Source organism: Panthera tigris, chromosome F3, assembly GCF_018350195.1.
Source record: "Panthera tigris isolate Pti1 chromosome F3, P.tigris_Pti1_mat1.1, whole genome shotgun sequence".
NCBI classification, from domain to species: domain Eukaryota; kingdom Metazoa; phylum Chordata; class Mammalia; order Carnivora; family Felidae; genus Panthera; species Panthera tigris.
In genome coordinates, this window is record NC_056678.1 from 27,761,229 (window position 1) to 27,774,387 (window position 13,159).

At 35.6% G+C, this 13,159-nt stretch overlaps 1 protein-coding gene across 3 annotated transcripts in view; it reads left to right on the top strand.

Annotated features, from left to right (window-relative positions):
• Positions 1-13,159, top strand: part of ACBD6 (acyl-CoA binding domain containing 6) — a 203,191-nt gene that overhangs the window by 55,271 nt on the left and 134,761 nt on the right. The gene's annotated exons all lie outside the window — the stretch shown is intronic.

Genomic DNA, 13,159 nt, shown 5'->3' on the forward strand with positions numbered 1-13,159 from the left:
AAGGGCCCTGAATGATACATTGGATCAGATGGACTTGACAGATATATTTAGAACTCTGCATCCCAAAGCAACAGAATATACTTTCTTCTCTAGTGCACATGGAACATTCTCCAAGATAGATCACATACTGGGTCACAAAACAGCCCTTCATAAGTATACAAGAATTGAGATCATACCATGCATACTTTCGGACCACAATGCTATGAAGCTTGAAATCAACCACAAGAAAAAGTCTGGAAGACCTCCAAAAGCATGGGGGTTAAAGAACATCCTACTACAGAATGAATGGGTCAACCAGGCAATTAGAGAAGAAATTTAAAAGTATATGGAAACAAACGAAAATGAAAATACAAAAATCCTAACACTTTGGGATGCAGCGAAGGCAGTCCTGAGAAGAAAATACATTGCAATCCAGGCCTATCTCAAGAAACAAGAAAAGTCCCAAATACAAAATCTGACAGCACACCTAAAGGAAACAGAAGCAGAGTAGCAAAGACACCCCAAACCCAGCAGAAGAAGAGAAATAATAAAGATCAGAGCAGAAATAAACAATATAGAATCTAAAAAAACTGTAGAGCAGATCAACGAAACCAAGAGTTGGTTTTTTGAAAAAATAAACAAAATTGATAAACCTCTAGCCATGCTTCTCAAAAAGAAAAGGGAGATAACCCAAATAGATAAAATCATAAATGAAAATGGAATTATTACAACAAATCCCTAAGAAATACAAGCAATTATCAGGGAATACTATGAAAAACTATATGCCAACAAACTGGACAACCTGGAAGAAATGGACAAATTCCTAAACACCCACACACTTCCAAAACTCAATCAGGAGGAAATAGAAAGCTTGAACAGACCCATAACCAGTGAAGAAATTGAATCTGTTATCAAAAATCTCCCAACAAATAAGAGTCCAGGACCAGATGGCTTCCCTGGGGAATTCTACCAGACATTTAAAGCAGAGATCATACCTATCCTTCTCAAGCTATTCCAAAAAAATAGAAAGGGAAGGAAAACTTCCAGACTCATCCTATGAAGCCAGTATTACTTTGATTCCTAAACCAGACAGAGACCCAGTAAAAAAAGAGAACTACAGGCCAATATCTCTGATGAATATGGATGCAAAAATTCTCAATAAGATACTAGTAAATCGAATTCAACAGCTTATGAAAAGAATTATTCACCATGATCAAGTGGGATTCGTTCCTGGAATGCAGGGCTGGTTCAACATTCGCAAATCAATCAATGTGATACATCACATTAATAAAATAAAAGATAACCATATGATCCTGTCAATCGATGCAGAAAAAGCATTTGACAAAATTCAGCAACCTTTCTTAATAAAAACCCTCGAGAAAGTCGGGATAGAAGGAACATACTTAAACATGATAAAAGCCATTTATGAAAAGCCCACAGCTAACATCATCCTCAATGGGGAAAAACTGAGAGCTTTCCCCCTGAGATCAGGAACACAACAGGGATGTCCACTCTCACCACTGTTTAACATAGTGTTGGAAGTTCTAGCATCAGCAATCAGACAACAAAAGGAAATCAAAGGCATCAAAATTGGCAAAGATGAAGTCAAGCTTTCACTTTTTGCAGATGACATGATATTATACATGGAAAATCCGATAGACTCCACCAAAAGTCTGCTAGAACTGATACATGAATTTAGCAAAGTTGCAGGATACAAAATCAATGTACAGAAATCAGTTGCATTCTTATACACTAATAATGAAGCAACAGAAAGACAAATAAAGAAACTGATCCCATTCACAATTGCACCAAGAAGCATAAAATACCTAGGAATAAATCTAACCAAAGATGTACAAGATCTGTATGCTGAAAACTATAGAAAGCTTATGAAGGAAATTGAAGAAGATATAAAGAAATGGAAAAACATTCCGTGCTTATGGGTTGGAAGAATAAATATTGTTAAAATGTCAATACTACCCAAAGCTATCTAAACATTCAATGCAATCCCAATCAAAATGGCACCAGCATTTTTCTCGAAGCTAGAATAAGTAATCCTAAAATTCATATGGAACCACAAAAGGCCCCGAATAGCCAAAGTAATTTTGAAGAAGACCAGAGCAGTAGGCATCACAATCCCAGACTTTAGCCTCTACTACAGAGCTGTAATCATCAAGACAGCATGGTATTGGCACAAAAACAGACACATAGACCAATGGAATAGAATAGAAACCCCAGAACTAGACCCACAAACGTATGGCCAACTAATCTTTGACAAAGCAGGAAAGAATATCCAATGGAAAAAAGACAGTCTCTTTAACAAATGGTGCTGGGAGAACTGGACAGCAACATGCAGAAGAATGAAACTAGACCACTTTCTTACACCATTCACAAAAATAAACTCAAAATGGATAAAGGACCTGAATGTGAGACAGGGACCCATCAAAACCCTAGAGGAGAAAGCAGGAAAAGACCTCTCTGACCTCAGCCGCAGCAATTTCTTCCTTGACACATCCCCAAAGGCAAGGGAATTGAAAGCAAAAATGAGCTACTGGGACCTTATGAAGATAAAAAGCTTCTGCACAACAGAGGAAACAACCAACAAAACTAAAAGGCAGCCAACAGAATGGGAAAAGATATTTGCAAATGACATATCGGACCAAGGGCTAGTATCCAAAATCTATAAAGAGCTCACCAAACTCCACACCCGAAAAACAAATAATCCAGTGAAGAAATGGGCAGAAAACATGAATAGACACTTTTCTAAAGAAGACATCCAGATGGCCAACAGCCACATGAAAAGATGCTCAGCATCACTCCTCATCAGGGAAATGCAAATCAAAACCACACTCAGATATCACCTCACGCCAGTCAGAGTAGCCAAAATGAACAAATCAGGAGACTATAGATACGGGAGAGGATGTGGAGAAACGGGAACCCTCTTGAGAATGCAAACTGGTACAGCCCCTCTGGAAAGCAGTGTGGAGGTTCCTCAAAAAATTAAAAATAGACCTACCCTATGGCCCAGGAGTAGCACTGCTAGGAATTTGCCCAAGGGATACAGGAGTATTGATGCATAGGGGCACTTGTACCCCAGTGTTTATAGCAGCACTCTCAACAATAGCCAAATTATGGAAAGAGCCTAAATGTCCTTCAACTGATGAATGGATAAAGAAATTGTGGTTTATGTACACAATGGAGTACTACGTGGCAATGAGAAAGAATGAAATATGGCCCTTTGTAGCAACGTGGATGGAACTGGAGAGTGTGATGCTAAGTGAAATAAGCCATACAGAGAAAGACAGATACCATATGTTTTCACTCTTACGTGGTTCCTGAGAAACTTAACAGAAACCCATGGGGGAGGGGAAGGAAAAAAAAAAAAAAAGAGGTTAGTGTGGGAGAGACCAAAGCATAAGAGACTTAAAAACTGAGAACAAACCGAGGGTTGATGGGGGGTGGGAGGGAGGGGAGGGTAGGTGATGGGCATTGAAGAGGGCATCTTTTGAGATGAGCACTGGGTGTTGTATGGAAACCAATTTGACAATAAATTTCATATATTAAAAAAAAAAGTAATACCATCTTACAAGGTCATTAGGACTATTTGTGAGTACCTGTTTCACTACAGTTTTACCAAATTGGATAATTTTGTTATTCTAATGGAATTAGTTTAAAGTTTCTTGCTCATTGATTTAATTTGCAGTTTTAAGTATTTTAAACATTTATTTTTTTATTTAAATTCAAGTATAATTAGCATACAGTGTCATTCATTTCAGGTGTACAGTGTGGATTCAACAGTTCTTTAAAAAGTTTTTTTTAATGTTTATTTTTGAGAGAGACAGAGACAGAGTGTGAGCTGGGGAGGGGCAGAGAGAGGGGGTGACACAGAATCCAAAGCAGGCTCCAGGCTCTAAGCTGTCAGCACAGAGCCCAACGTAGGGCTCATACTCACAGACTGCGAGATCATAAACCAAGCTGAAGTCGGATTCTTAACCAAGGAGCCACCCAGGTGCCATGTCCGCAATTCTGTACATTACTCAGTGCTCATCACAGGTGTACTCTTAGTTCCCTTTACTTATTTCACCCATCCCCTCCCCCCCCCACCCTCCACCCCCCACCACCTACTTCCCCTCTGGCAACCACCAGTTCATTCTCTATATTTAAGAGTCTGGTTTTTTGTTTGTCTCTTCTTTATTTCTTATATTCCACATATAAGTGAAATTATATGGTATTTGTCTTTCTCTGACTTATTTCAGCAAAAACACTAATTCAAAAAGATCTATGTACCGCTGCGTTTATTGCAGCATTATTTATAATAGCCAAGGTATGGAAGCAACCCTAGTGTCCATCCATAGGTGAATGGATAAAGAAGATCTAGCATGTATACGTATGTGTGTGTGTGCACACACAGAGTGGAATATTACTCAGCCATTAAAAAGAATGAAGTGTTGCCATTTACAACAACGTGGATGGATCTAGAGGCTTTAAGTTGCCTTTTTAAAATAAGGAGACATGTTAAATGTTTTCCCAGGTATTGGTAACATTATTGATATTTATGTGTATATATGTGAATAAAACCCTAAACCTCTGTGTAACTTCAGGTATTTAATTATTGCCTGCTTATAACCATGGTCTGTTTATCCATTGGCTCCTAATGTTTTTCTTACATATGAGGTTGTTCAGTTATATTGCTTATAATATTATAGAGATACAAGTCATTTGTTTGTTTAAAATATAGCTACTTCTGCTTATTTTTACCATATTCTTACAGAAATGGTGTTTTAAGTATTTGAATGTTGATCTTTTATGATTTTCTTTAGTGCTTAAATCTAAGAAGATTTATATTTTCTAAATAGATACAAATATTCAGAATAATTTTCCAAAGAACATTTAAATAACCATTGTTTCTTTTCTAGAAACTCATAATGAGTTTAATTTTGCATGAGAGACATTTTAAGCTAGCATTAAGTAAAAATACTGCATAAAGATAAGTGTGTTACATATTATACAGTGGAAGCTGGGCATGTGTACAATTGATCATCTTTATACCTTTGTTTTACAGTAGCCTAGAACCAAGACAGTTGACAATAGCCAGGAAATTTAGAAGACAAAATTAATGTATTTATTCTTAAATTTCATTATAGAGTGGTAAAAGAGCAACTTACTGTTTTTCGTTTTGTTGTACAGTGATAAAATTTATTTGGTGAATTATAAGGGTTCTATAAGAGTTCTATTAACCATATTAATTATCTGGAGAAATCATATATTTTGGTGATACAGGTTTAAGTATTTGGTTAAAAAAAGTGTGTTTTTCAGTTTTTTAATATATTTTTTAAAGTTTATTTTTTGATAGAGAGCAAGAGAAAAATATGAGTGGGGGAGGGGCAGAGAGAGAGGGAGAGGGAGAGAGAGGGAAGGAATCCCAGGCAGGCTCCACATTATCAGTGTGGAGCTGGATGTGGGTGGGACTCAAACTCACGAACCGTGAGATCATGACCTGAACTGAAATCAGACATTTAACTGACAGCCATCCAGGCACCTCATCAGTTTTTTTTTATATTTTAAAAATCTACATTTTTGAGCTAGTGTATATAGTATATATGCAAAAAATAGTGGACACTGCTGAAATTTGGAGGTTTGGATAAAATACTTGCACATATTTCTCCTTTTTTTCTTTGATCTAAAAATTATTTTCCAATTGTAATTTAAGCATTTCTAGATAATTGACATTGATATTATTAAATATCCATTGTTGTTAAGGTTTTAGGAGTTGAATTTTTTAAAATATACTGTTTGTAATTTTAAGAGAAACTAAGGTTACAAACACATAGATTTGGGGCACCTGGGTGGCTCAGTCAGTTAAGCGTCTGACTTCAGCTCAGGTCATGATCTTGCAGTTCATGAGTTCAAGCCCCACGTCGGGCTCTGTGCTGACAGCCCAGAGCCTGGAGCTGCTTCAGATTCTGTGTGTGTGTCTCTCTCTGCCCCTCCCTGTTCATGCTCTGCCTCTCTCTCTCAAAAATAAATAATAAAACATTTTTAAAAATTTTTTAAAAAACACATAGATTTATGCAATTTATCTTTCTTGTGAAATTTTAGAAGTATTACTGTTATAAATTATAGCAGCCAACAATATTCTCATGGTAATTTTTTTTAACACTCATGACAGACAATAGCTGAGATGAGGTAAATATTATAACTTTTTATAAAGCTTTTATTTACATTGAGAGACAGCAGGAGTCGGGGAGGGGCGGAGAGGTTGAGAGAGAGAATCTCAAGCAGGCTCTGTGCTGCTAGTGCAGGGCCCAGTGTGGAGGACACTGGGAGATCATGACCTGAAGCAAAACCAAGAGTTAGATGTTCAACTGACTGAGCCACCCAGCCACCCCACTATTCTTACTTTTACATTTGGAAATGAATAAATACTCATGTTTCAGGGGAAAAAGAACTACAGTGAATATTGGTAAGGGATTATTAGAAAAATATTCTTTTTTAAGGACTTAGAACTATAGTATTGGTCATGTAATTGATTAAGTTCATAATTTATAATAAATCAGCTCCAAAAAAGTTGATATATGTTTAATTTTAAAGTTTCCTTTCAAATTATGTGTTTAATTTTTAAAACCAAAGTTAAGAAAGTGAACAGAATTTTAATTCAGAATATTATCAGTATATAATAATGGCTTCTAAAAGTAGCCTGGAGAGGTAACATAGTTAAATGAAAGAGCAGAAGCTTTGGATATCAGATCATCTTGTTTGAATCTTGATTTTGCCACTTACTATGTGGCACTGAGTACTTCATTTCTCCTATTTTCAGCTTTCTAATCTGTAAAGTGGAGGTACATTTCATCAAATATAAAGCAGACAGTTATTAAGTTCTTGACATTTAAAAAATTCTGTGTCTTAAAATTGGTATATTTGTGGGCTTTTTTCTTAGCATTCTAGAAAATAATGGTACTCTTTATAATTGATGTCTTAGATTAAGTGAATACAATAAAAATGCCAACTTTCTAGAATTGTTTTGAATTTGGAATTGGATAATATATATAAAGTGCAAAGCACATGGAAGACACTCCTTAAGTTCTATTCCCTTTTTCTTAATGATAAGAGTTATTATGTTAAGTTTTTTATTTGTTTATTTGATTTTGGGATTGGTGGTTTTATCAGGAGATTCAGAAGTTTAAGGGTATTAGAGGAAGACTCATGGTTCAATAATATAAGTCCCCACATCAGAACGTCTTGTTATCTGTATTACTGAGACGCTTTTGCTTTGAAGAGATGGCTGTATTTTGGCTAGTGATCATTAATTATATTAGCTAACACTTATATAGTGTCCTCTTTGTGCTGGGCACTGTTCTGTTTTACATACGTATTTTATACCTTAAAGCACCCATATGAGATGGGTACTAATATTCCTATTTTTGCAAATGAGGAAACTTGCACAGAGAGGTTAATTTATCCAAATTTCTACAGCTAGACCTACAAACAAGTAAGGCAAACAAACCAATAAAAGAAAAGCCAAACAAGGTAGCACATGGAAGCAAGAAACCCCCTCCTTGGATATATTAGCCTGATAATCTTTGGAATAGTTATTTTTCAGTTGGAAAAGAATGCTTCACAAGGTTTTAAATCTGGACTCTGCAACTAAGGTGGAATCTGAATCAAGTGATAAAGATTCAGCCAACAACTTATCCTTTCCCCTTTGAGTGAAGGAGCATTTCAGTGTCTCAAATAATATAGTCTGAGGCAATATAAGAATTGGCAAATTTTATCCTATTGGCTGCCAAATTGGAGTCTCTTTCTTTAACTGCTGATGTAACATAAAAATAACTTAATGGATTTTGAGTAGAGAGAGATGGAATAAACTTCTTAAGCCTCTATGAGAAACATCTCATTGGAGTGGAAATAGAAGGATAAGGTAGCCAAAGTTTACCCCTTCTTGTAGATGAAATAGATGGAGAGCAAAACTAATGCATCTTTGGCAGCTTTATTCTGAATTCAATCTGATAATGGCAGACTTTTTTAAAAATATTATTTCTGCTTAAAATACAGCCTTTTCCCTCCTCCACCAAAAAAGTTGACACCAGCATTCTAACGTGCACAACGCTTCAGAAAGAGAAATTAATCCCAGGAAGAAGAAATATATACTATAATCAGATGAGTCATTTTTTTCCTAAAGATTTTAATTAAAACTAAACTATGCTTTATATACAAAGACATTTATCATATCTTCGCTTATGTGTGAAAAAGTGAAAATAACCTAAAAATTGTCAGATAATGGTTAAGTAAATTATGCATGGAATATTATGTTAGATTTTAAATTAATGTGTGTGGGACTTCTGGGCATTGTGGAGTAATGGTGACAAGATTTACCCTTTTGTCTTAAACTGGAAGAAAACCAGGCACAATAGATGAAAAATAGTGATTTTCAGACATTGTACTAAAACTAGTATAAAACTAGGAAAGAAGAGAAACAAACAAAATGAGCCCCACAGTTGCCTCAGCTTATGGCCAGGAAACAATTTCCAAGCTGTAGTCCAGGGAGGAGGGTCCCAAAAGAATCTGACTCTCTTACTAATTTGAGCTGGAAAATGCAGGGCTGAATACTGGAGAGGATGTTCTTGCATAGAAAGAGAGTTTTAAAGATGTACAGAGGGGTCCCTTTGGCGGAATACTAATCTGTGTGTGAGAAAGGAAACTAACAAGCTGAGGAAAGAAATACAAGAAAGCAGTAAGCCAAAATAATTCTTGGAGCTGACATATTTCATTTCATACTAGTCAGAGTGGAAAGAAAATTTAGTATGTGGGACATAATGTTTTAGAGGCCTCAGAAGGATTTCTGTTTAGTAGTGAAGCTAAATTAAGCTCTGGATTAAAGGCTGCTCTGCCCCTGCCTTAACAGAACTTAAAAGTGAGCCTTGAAAGGATCAAATTGATTCCACATAACTGAATTCATACCAAAACAAAGTCTAACATAATTAAAAGAACACAACAACATCAAGCAAATGATTAAAATTCACAATGTCTGTTTTACAAAAAAAAGTAAAAGTCTTTCAGGCATGCAAAGATAGCAGGAAAATATGACTCCTAACCTGGAGGAAAACCTGTCAATAAAAGCAGATGCAGAAAAGATAGAGATGAGAAAATTATAAATATATTTTATAAACTCAAGAAAGTTGAGGAAGACATACAAACATAATGGGGAAGAGAAATAGAAGATACAAAGAGACCCAAATGGAATTTCTAGAGATGACAAAATAATTTCTAAAATGAAAAATATACTGCATAAGATTAACAGCAAATTAGACATTGCATAAGAAAAGATCAGTACTTGAAGATGTAGCAAGTGAACCTAATAAAAATGAAGCACACAACATAGAAAGACTGACTGAAAAATGAACAGAGCCCCAGTGAACTATGGGAAAATATCAAGCAGTGTAGCATGTATATAGTCCCAGAAGGAAGTGAAAAAGCAAGACAGAGGAAAAGATAGGAGAAAAAAAAAAAACCCAAAACATTAATGATAGCTGAAATGTTAAAACATTTGATGAAAACTTATAAACCAGAGTTTTCAGCCTTTGCACCATTGACGTTTAGGGCTGAATAAGTTTTTGTTGTAGAGGGCTGCCCTGTACATTGTAAGATGTCTAGCAACATCTCTGGACTCTACTGTCTAGATGCTTATCCGACTGAGCCACCCAGGCACCCCATAAACTATGGACTTTAATTAATTACATGTACTACATTAATGTAAGATGTTAACAGTGGAACATTTGGGAGAGGGAAGAATATGGGAACTTTCTGTACTTTCCACTCGATTTTCTGTAAACCTGAAACTCTAAAAAATAAAGGCTATTAAATAAAAAAAAAACTGTGCTCATCCCTTTCCAAAATACCATATAATTCTTAATTATTAGTATGTGTTTTCACAGCAAATAATTGCCAAGCAGATCACAGGTGTTTTTCTAAATTGCCTATTCACATTAAGAGGTTCAGTGAATGACACCAACAGAAACTGTGATTGTCTTGTGAATAACCTTGTGTTCTTGCTTCTGTCTTGCCCCCTAAAATATACTAATCAGCCTTCAGCAAAGAACACAAATACATAAATTCTGTAACATTCTAAGCATACCCTCACACTAAGGCCTGTGCACTGGCTGTTTCCTGTACCTGGAACAATATTCCCTAGATATTTGCAAGGCTCACCTCTCTACCTCTTTTATGTCTTTATTCATATGACCTTCTCAGTGAGGCCCTCCTGACCTTATTTAAAATTACAGTTCTCTTCCCCACATTAATTTTTTTTCCATAGCACTGATCATTTTTAATATTAGAAAACTTACTTATTTCTCTCTCTCTCTCAGACATTACATGATTTCAGTGTGTTAGTATTGTATCCTGCAATTTCACTAGATTTGTTTATTAGTTCTTTCAGTTTCTTGTGGTCTATATGTGTGTATGTGGGAGGGATCTTTAGGATTTTCTGCATATAAGATCATGTCATCTGTGAATGGAAATAATTTTATTTCTTCCTTTCCAATTTGAATGACCTCTTTTATTTTCCTTGCCTAATTGCTCTGGCTAGGATTTCCAATACCGTGTTGAAAAGAAGTGTTAAGAGTGGGCATCCTTCCTTTGTTCCTGATCTTTGAGGAAAAACTTTAAGTTTTTCACTATTGAGTGTGCAGTTAGCTGTTGCTTTTCATAGGCCTTTAGTATGTTGAAATAATTTCCTTCTATTTTTGGTTTATTGAGTGTTGTTTTTTTTTTTTTATGAAAGGGTGTTGAATTTTGTCAGATACTTTTTTCTGTACCAATTGAGATAATCATGTAGCTTTCCTTCATTTTGTTTTGTGATGTTTTTCATGTGTTGAACCATACTGTCCTTACGTTCACAGGAATAAATCCCACTTGGTCATGATATGTAATCCTTTTAATGTATTCAGTTTGCTAGTATTTAGTTGAGGGTTTTTTCATCAGTATTCCTCAGATATTGTTCTGTAGTTTTCTTCTAGTTTCTTTGTCTGGCTTTGGCATTAGGGTAACGCTGGCCTCATAAAATGAGGTTAGGTATGTTGCCTCTTCAGATTTTTGGAAGAGTTTGAGAAGGATTAGGTTTTAATTCTTTAAATGTTTGGTAAAATTCTTTAGTGAAATGTTCTGGTCCTGGGCTTTTCTTTTTTGGGAGATTTTAAATTTCTGAACCAATCTCCTTAATGGTTATAGGTTTCTTCAGATTTTTTATACATAATTTTATCATGGTAGGTTCTATATGTCTAGAATTTATGTATTTCTTCTACATTATCCAACATGTTGGCATATCATTGTTTATAGCAGTCTCTTAAAATTCTCTTTCATTTCTGTGGTATTAGTGGTAAAGTCTCCTTTTTAGTTTCTGATTTTAGTTGTTTACTCTTTTTTCTTAGTTAATCTAGAGCAGCTCATTTCTTTCTATCACAGAATAATACTGTATTGTATAGATGTACCACAGTTAGGTTCTCTGTTCATCTGTTGAAGGACATCTTAGTTGTTTCTAGGTTTTGCCAGTTATTAAAAAAAACTGCTTTAAACATTGATGTTTTGTGGATATAAATTTTCAGTTTGCAGGGGCGAGGGGGGTCAGTACCTAGAAGCAGAATTACTGGATCATATAGTAAGATTATATTCAGTTCTAGAAGAACTGCCAAAACCCTCTTCCAAAGTGGCTGTTCCATTTGCATTTCCTCCAGCAATGAATGAGAGTTCCTGGTGGCTTTACATTTTTACCAGCATTTGGTGTTATCAGTCTTTTGGAATTTAGCCATTCTAAGAGGTATGTAGTAATGTCTCATTATTGTTTTAATTTTAACTTCCCTAATGACATATGATGTTGGACATCTTTTCATTTGCTTACCTGCCATCTGTGTATCTGTGTATCTTTTTTGGTAAGGTGTCTGTTCAGATCTCTTGCCCGTTTTAAAAATTGGAATACTTATACTATATTGAATAAAAGTGATGAGGGGGTGTCATCCTTGTCTTGTTCTTGATCTTAGAGGGAAAGCTTTGAGCTTTTAATCATTGAGTATGATGTTAGCTGTGGGTTTGTCATATATGCCCTCTATTATGCTGAGGTATGTTCCCTCTGTACCCACCTTGTTAGGAGTTTTTCTCATGAATGGGTGTTGAATTTTGTCAGATGCTTTTTCTGCATCTATTGAGATGATCATATGATTTTTATCCTTCATTTTGTTAATGTGGTACACGTAGATTTTCCCCTCTGGTATGTTCTTGGAGTCTGTTCTTTGTCAGGAAGCTGAGTGATGCACGCTTTCCTTGTTTTCAGTCTTGTCACTCATTTAGCAAGCATCTCTTGGACACCATCTGTGTTTCAACTTTATTGTACTAATGGAGTATGTATTTAGAACATAATTGAGTTGAATAAAACAGGTTCTCCCTATGGTATGTGCTTTTTTAGTATAAAGAAAACATTCTCTATTCTGGAAATTCTTTGCAGCATTTATTCTCTAAGAATGGTCTTCAGAGAAGAGAGGGATCTGGCATTTACTTGGTGCTTCTTACTTGCCAGCATCAACTAGTATACCTTGTCATTAAATTGTGACAGGAATTATTTATGATATTGTAGCTTTGTTTCTGTCATAAATTGGTAACTGCATCGATTCATCTCAAAAATTTCCACCCATTCTCAAAACTGGTTTTCCCAGTGATCTCAGGAACTAATAGAATATGCTGTCTCCAAGACCTTTTTCCTTTACCCAGTGGTTCACAAACCAAAAGTAACCACAAAAAGTGACAACAATAAAACAAAACCTCTTCTTTAAAGAACAGGGGGAGGGGTGGGGAACCAGGTATATGGGGATTACCTATATTTTTCTGAAGTGAAACTAGTTAATTAAACAATAACAGTATTAGTTTCTTTTTTTTATTATTTTAAAGTTTATTCTTGAGAGAGAGAGAGCGAGCACATGATCAGGGGAGGAGCAGAGAGAGAGAGAGAATCCCAAGCAGACTCTGCATTGTCAGCGCAGAATCCAGCATGGGGCTTGAACCCACAAACTGTGAGATCATGACCTGAGCTGAAATCCACAGTTGGATGCTTAACTAACTGAACCACCCAGGCACCCCTATTTTTTTTTTTTTTTTTTTTTAGAGAGCAAGAGAGAGAGAGCGTGAGTCAGGAAGAGGG